Source organism: Entelurus aequoreus, linkage group LG26, assembly GCF_033978785.1.
Source record: "Entelurus aequoreus isolate RoL-2023_Sb linkage group LG26, RoL_Eaeq_v1.1, whole genome shotgun sequence".
NCBI classification, from domain to species: domain Eukaryota; kingdom Metazoa; phylum Chordata; class Actinopteri; order Syngnathiformes; family Syngnathidae; genus Entelurus; species Entelurus aequoreus.
In genome coordinates, this window is record NC_084756.1 from 34,410,853 (window position 1) to 34,419,005 (window position 8,153).

The following is an 8,153-nucleotide window of genomic DNA, read 5'->3' on the forward strand; positions in this document are numbered from 1 at the left end:
TTATTACTTTAAAAAAGTAGTTTTTTACTTGTGAACTGTTGCAAAGCTGTGTCATCAACACTCACAAGTATAAAACTACTTTTTTGAAGTAATTTCTTATTTCAAGCATGAAAAAACAATCATGACTTTGACACAATTGTGTCTCATAATTAAAACAGATGACAGCCAAAAGGACTTTGCTGTTTTATTTTCAATGAAACAATAGAAAATAGGTACTCATATAGTAGTACAGTTGGCACAGTACAGTAAACTGACAGTTAATATTTAAACATTCAACATTTCTAACAATTTTGAACAGAAATAGTTCATGCACATTCTGATAAATTCCTCAAAATTACAATTAAAAACTGTTTGGCCGGGGGCGGGGCTGTATATATGCGCAGTCATTGACTGAAAGAGTACGCACTTGGCGCGATGATGTCATGTTATCCATGGAAAAATGCATTTTTCGACCATATGATTTGCCTGAGCGGCTAGGAGACCCCGAGAGTAACAAGCGCTTGCCTTGTTGCCTTTCCATTAAGAACAATAAATTAGTTTTTAGTATAAGTTTGCTGGTTTCAAGAAATGTAATGCCGGGCACATATCATTATGTCAAGATAATGGCACTAGCATTTACTTCATTTAAGAATATTTTTCAACATATTGAGCAAAAAGGTCTCTTTTTTTTTGGATTCTACCAAGAAAAGTGCACTTGTTATTAGTGACAATATACTTATTTTAAGGTATTTTTGGGTTCATTGAGGTTAGCTAATTTTACTTGTTTCGGAAAGTCTTGACAAGCCAAATTTTCTTGTTCTATTAGCAGATAATTTTGCTTAGTTCAAATAAAATATCCCTAATTTTTGTATTTTTAGGGACCGCAATGTCCCTTTGGGACAGAGGGCCCTATTGTAATTGTAAGGTTTTATTATTATTATTATTCCGCCGCCTCTTTGAGCTGTAATTTGACCCCCTTAACATGCTTCAAAACTCACCATATTTGACACACACATCAGGACTGGCGAAAATTGCGATGTAATCAAAAAACCAAACCCCAAAACTCAAAATTACGCTCCAGCGCCCCCTAGGAAAAAACACAGACAAAACTGCTTGTAACTTCCGGTAGGAATGTCGTAGAGACATGAAACAAAAACCTCTATGTAGGTCTGACTTAGACCTAGATTTCATACATTGACATCCTTCAGCAAAAACAACAGGAAGTTGGCAATTCCCCCTTCAAAACAAAAGTTTAGTAAAAACAGTCACTTTTGCCTCTTTGAGCTGTAATTTGACCCCCTTAACATGCTTCAAAACTCACCATATTTGACACACACATCAGGACTGGCGAAAATTGCGATCTAATCAAAAAACCAAACCCCAAAACTCAAAATTACGCTCCAGCGCCCCCTAGGAAAAAACACAGACAAAACTGCTTGTAACTTCCGGTAGGAATGTCGTAGAGACATGAAACAAAAACCTCTATGTAGGTCTGACTTAGACCTACATTTCATACATTAATATCCTTCAGCAAAAACAACAGGAAGTTGGCAATTCCCCCTTCAAAACAAACGTTTAGTAAAAACAGTCACTTTTGCCTCTTTGAGCTGTAATTTGACCCCCTTAACATGCTTCAAAACTCACCATATTTGACACACACATCAGGACTGGCGAAAATTGCGATCTAATCAAAAAACCAAACCCCAAAACTCAAAATTACGACCAGCGCCCCCTAGGAAAAAACACAGACAAAACTGCTTCTAACTTCCGGTAGGAATGTCGTAGAGACATGAAGCAAAAACCTCTATGTAGGTCTGACTTAGACCTAGATTTCATACATTGACATCCTTCAGCAAAAACAACAGGAAGTTGGCAATTCCCCCTTCAAAACAAAAGTTTAGTAAAAACAGTCACTTTTGCCTCTTTGAGCTGTAATTTGACCCCCTTAACATGCTTCAAAACTCACCAAACTGGACACACACATCAGGTCTGGCAAAAATTGCGATCTAATAAAAAACCCAACCCCAAAACTCAAAATTGCGCTCTAGCGCCCCCTAGGAAAAAACAGACAAAACTGCTTGTAACTTCCAGTAGAAATGTCTTAGAGACATGAAACAAAAACCTCTATGTGGGTCTCACTTAGACCTACATTTCATATATTGACAAACCCCAGCAAAAATCAACAGGAAGTGTGCAATTCCCCCTTCAAAACAAAAGTTTTGTAAAAACGGTCGCCTTTTTTCAAACATTATCTCTGAGCGCGTTTGTCGTGTCGGCTTCAAACTAGCACAGGAGAGAGATTGAACCCTTCTGATTAAAAGTTGACGAAAGAGTTTTAATTACTGCTCCGGTTTGGATTTTATGTGCCGTCAAAGTCGGTCCCGTCCATCGCTGCTTGCAGCTTTCATTTTTTCTTGTTTTTGAACACTGACTTTTTGCAGTGTGGGCCTGCAAGTGGCCCCCCGATATGGACTTTGGGCACCTGCCATGAAAGATAAGCACGACACCTCTTCAGGCCATTTTTGTTGTCAGCAATATGTGATGAATGGATGCGGCGGCACAGCTGCACCTCGCTAATGAACGCGCACGCGGCGATAGAATCACATTCAACCCTCCAAACCTCACCGGCAAACATAATTAAAACTCTCATTAAAAATGGCCGTCGTTTAATTAATAGCGCCGCAGCCTCTTTCAGTCCACCTCTCCCATTTCCGGGTGCCAGTTATCTCCCACCTGCCCAGCTGCGGGAATCTGTCCGTGGGAATTGTGCTGTTTTTTTTTTGGTTTTTTTTTATCATCACAAAATACCACGAAAGCAAAAGTTCTTCAATGATTGGAAATCATTCAAGCGTCTTCGCGCTATCAGCGTGTCCTTTGCAAATGAAACGGGCTAATTAGCCGATCTCGTCTTAAATCTGCGAGGCGAAAGCAAAATGGCAGAGTGAGAGAAAAGGGCCAGAAGACGGCCATTGTTCCTCCCATCAGCGCAGGATTGTATGGACGTCTATGCTGTCTCCTCGCGGCACGGAGCAAAGAAAAAGCATGCAAATTAGTGCTGCCAATTTAATCAAGCGCTGGTATTGATTGCCTCTTGCCAGATCCCGCAGTCCCACTTGTAGTATCCTCAGCATCAGGTCAAGGGTCATCTGCTGCATCACCCTCCAAAAATACCAGCCAGGGTCCGCCAACTCGTCCTCCTCTTTCTTTATACACTGCAAAAACTGAAATCTAAGTAAGATGAAATATCTCAAATAAGGGTGATATTTGCTTATTTTCTGTCTGATAAGATATTAGCACATTTTATGTTAGAGTGTTTTACGGGTTTTGGTCCTAAATGATGTCAGTAAGATATTACAGCTTGTTGCTGAGATTTGATGACCTATATTGAGTAAAACATGCTTGAAACTATTTTTGTCCAAATGTCCAAAACACACCCAGCAATGGTGCACAGGAAGGCGGGGAAGAAGAGGGGAAAAGGCGGCCAAAATGGTCAAAAGTCCCAATTTTGTCCAAAATACCTCCCCGGGTTCCAGTCCCACGAGTCCCGCCGCCGGCCGCGCAAGTCCAGCGATGCCCAAAATGTCCATAACACTCCCAGCCGAGTCCCACGGGGAGGGGGGAGAAAAGTGAGAAAAGTCGGCAAAAGTCCCCAAAAATGTTCAGAATGCCTACCCAGGTTCGAATCCCACAAGTCCCACCACCGGCCGCGCAAGTCCCGGGATGCCCAAAATGTCCATAACACACCCAGCTGAGTCCCACAGGGAGGGGAGATAAAAGTTGGAAAAGTCGGCAAAAGTTCCAAAAATGTTCAAAATACCTACCCAGGTTCGAATCTCACAAGTCCAACCGCCGGCCGCGCAAGTCCCGGGATGCCTTATATGTCCATAACACACCCAGCTGAGTCCCACAGGGAGGGGAGATAAAAGTTGGAAAAGTCGGCAAAAGTTCCAAAAATGTTCAAAATACCTACCCTGGTTCGAGTCGCACAAAACGCACCCAGCCGAGTCCCACGGGAAGTGGGGGAGAAAAGAGAGAAAAGTCGGCAAAAGTCCCCAAAAATGTTCAAAATTCCTACCCAGGTTCGAGTCCCACAAGTCCCACCGCCGGCCGCGCAAGTCCCGGGATGCCCAAAATGTCCATAACACACCCAGCCGAGTCCCACAGGGAGGGGGGATAAAAGTTGGAAAAGTCAGCAAATGTCCCAAAAATGTTCAAAATACCTACCCAGTGAGAAGAATGATCTTATCAGACAGAAAATAAGCAAATATCACCCTTATTTGAGATATTTCATCTTACTTAGATTTCAGTTTTTGCAGTGTAAACATTAGTATTGATAGTATGATACTATCAATACTATCAATTGATATTGATAGTATTGTTGATAATATAGGTAAATTATTGGTATTGTTAATTATCAATAGTGCTATTTCCATTGGTATTTGTATTGCTCCATTTGTAGTGTAATAATGCTCATTGTCATTTCTGTATTATTATTTATTTCACTAACTGCTTCTATGCTATCACTTTTACCATCATATTTGTACATATCCTATTTGCTGATGTTGCTCTATTGTTGTTGTTATTGTTGTGTTTGCTGTTGTTGTTTTTGTCTCTCTGTCTTATCCCCCTCTTGTCCCCACAATTCCCACCTCTGTCTTCCTTTTTTTCTCTTTTTATCCCCTCCTGCTCCGGCCCGGCTGCACCAAATGATAATATAAATACATTTAATAAAGTCAAATATAAATTAAAGGCCTACTGAAATGAATTTTTTTTATTTAAACGGGGATAGCAGATCTATTCTATGTGTCATACTTGATCATTTCGCGATATTGCCATATTTTTGCTGAAAGGATTTAGTATAGAACAACGACGATAAAGTTCGCAACTTTTGGTATCTGATAAAAAAAAGGCTTGCACCTACCGGAAGTAGCGTGACGTTGTCAGTTGAACATATACGCAAAGTTCCCTATTGTTTACAATGATGGCCGCATGAAGTGAGAGAGATTCGGACCGAGAAAGCGACAATTTCCCCATTAATTTGAGCGAGAATGAAAGATTTGTGGATGAGTAAAGTGCAAGTGAAGGACTAGTGGGGAGTGGAAGCTATTCAGATAGGGAAGATGCTGTGAGAGGCGGGGGTGACCTGATATTCAGCTGGGAATGACTACAACAGTAAATAAACACAAGACATATATATACTCTATTAGCCACAACACAACCAGGCTTATATTTAATATGCCACAAATTAATCCTGCATAAAAACACCTGCGTGTTTGTTATGCTAGCTCCTAGCTCTTCTGCTAGCTCCATAGAACACGCCAATACAATTCAAACACCTGATCAACACACACAATCACTCAGCCCAAAAGACCGTTCACCTAACCCAAGGTTCATAAAGCTTATATATTTTTAAAAAGTTACGTACATACGCAAAAAAAAGTTGCACACATACGGTCAAGCGATCAAATGTTTAGAAGCCAAAGCTGCATACTCACAGTAGCACGTCTGCGTCTTTGTCATCCAAATCAAAGTAATCCTGGTAAGAGTCTGTGTTGTCCCAGTTCTCTACAGGCGTCTGTGTATCGAAGTCAAAAGTCCTCCTGGTTAGAGTCTCTGTTATCCGAGTTCTTCCATCTTGACTGTATCTTTCGGGAATGTAAACAAAGAAGCGCCGGCTGTGTACTGTTGTGGCTGACTACGTTCGAAAAATACGTCCATTTCGCACCGACAACTTTCTTCTTTGCTTGCTCAGCTTCCTTCTCCATAATGCAATGAACATGATTGCAACAGATTCACGAACACAGATGTCCAGAATACTGTGGAATTATGAAATGAAAACAGAGCTTTTTCGTATTGGCTTCAATGTGGAAGGCATACCCGTGTTCCCCGGGCTACGTCACGCGCATACGTCATCCTCAGAGGCGTTTCGAACCGGAAGTTTAGCGGCAAATTTAAAATGTCACTTTATAAGTTAACCCGGCCGTATTGGCATGTGTTGTAATGTTAAGATTTCATCATTGATATATAAACTATCAGACTGCGTGGTCGGTAGTAGTGGCTTTCAGTAGGCCTTTAAAGCTGCAAGCAGTGATGGACGGGACCGACTTTGACGGCACATAAAATCCAAACCAGAGCAGTAATTAAAACTCTTTCGTCAACTTTTAATCAGAAGGGTTCAATCTCTCTCCTGTGCTAGTTTGAAGCCGACACGACAAACGCGCTCAGAGGAGATAATGTTTGAAAAAAGGTGACCGGTTTTTACAAAACTTTTGTTTTGAAGGGGGAATTGCAAACTTCCTGTTGATTTTTGCTGGGGGTTGTCAATATATGAAATGTAGGTCTAAGTGAGACCTACATAGAGGTTTTTGTTTCATGTCTCTCCGACATTCCTACTGGAAGTTACAGGCAGTTTTGTCTGTTTTCTTCCTAGGAGCAGTTTTGTCTGTGTTTTCTTCCTAGGTGGCGCTAGATCGCAATTTTGAGTTTTGGGGTTAGGTTTTTTTATTAGATCGCAATTTTTGCCAGTCCTGATGTGTGTGTCCAGTTTGGTGAGTTTTGAAGCATGTTAAGGGGGTCAAATTATAACTCAAAGAGGCAAAAGTGACTGTTTTTACAAAACTTTTGTTTTGAAGGGGGAATTGCAAACTTCCTGTTGATTTTTGCTGAAGGATGTCAATGTATGAAATCTAGGTCTAAGTGAGACCTACATAGAGGTTTTTGTTTCATGTCTCTCCGACATTCCTAGTGGGAGTTACAGGCAGTTTTGTCTGTGTTTTCTTCCTATGGTGCGCTAGAGCGCAATTTTGAGTTTTGGGGCTAGGTATTTTGATTAGATCGCAATTTTCGCCAGTCCTGATGTGTGTGTCAAATATGGTGAGTTTTGAAACATGTTAAGTGGGTCAAATTACAGCTCAAAGAGGCGGCGGTATAATAATAATAAAACCTTACAAATACAATAGGGTCCTCTGTCCCAAAGGGACATTCGGTCCTTAATAATGCCCCAGCTGGGCAATCTGCTCACCTGTCAGCTGGGCTTCGACGCCGGTTCATACACACTCCATTCCCGCAGGAGGCGCACTGACCACGCCCCCCTCCACAGAGAATAAACGTGTTATCATGCTCAAAATAGTTGGGGTATCAAACATTTTTGTAAGCTGTCAGCGAAAAAAACAAATGTCTAAGCTAGTAATGGAGGTTAGGTAACTTGATTATGTATTTTCATTAGCATTAGCTGTTAGCGCTAACACAAAATGGCTGCCACGTCGGAAAGGAATAAAAATACCCTTTTCCCTACCAAACACTTTTATGTTAGACCAATTTGCTCATTTGAAGTCAATCTGTCCACAAAAATCGTTGATTAAAACAAGCAAATAAATCACAATGAAAGTTCCTAAAAAAGTGTCTTTGTACTCATGTGATTTTTGACATTGTTTTTAGATATTTAATATCCGCTTCCTGTAATAACAGGCAGTCATTGTGAGTATACCATTTATTTCTAGAAGTTGCTACATAAAGATGAAACGTTACCAAGCTCTTCATGTCATACAAATACAAACACTACACATACTGTACGTCTTCTCACCGCTCACAGCTTCAGTTAATGGTGCGCCATAAATCAACGTTGCTGACCATAAATTAACATTGCTGACCATAAATCAACATTGTTGTATTTTAGTGTACAATTTTCCCTCATTTATCACGGCTAATTGGTTCCAGGCCTGATCATGGTAAACTCATTTTCCGCCAAGTAGGATTATTATTGATAAATCCAATATTATCATAGTTGGTGTGTGCTAGCGTGTTATGGTGTGTTTGTCATTGCAGTAATGCAGAGGTAGTCAGGCAGCATGCAGGCCAGATGATTCTTGACTTCAATACACAAGGCAAACACATAGAGTGTGCAAAACAGTAATCAGAGTACAAAAAATGGCTATTTTGAAGAAACTAGAATATAAAACATGTTTTCAATTATTTCACCTTTTTTTGTTAAGTACATAACTCCACATGTGTTCATTCATAGTTTTGATGTGACAATCTACAATGTAAATCAGGGGTCCCCAAACTTTTTGACTCGGGGGCCGCATTGGGTTAAAACAATTTGGCCGGGGGCCGGGCTGTATGTATATATATATATATATATATATATATATATATATATATATATATATATATAT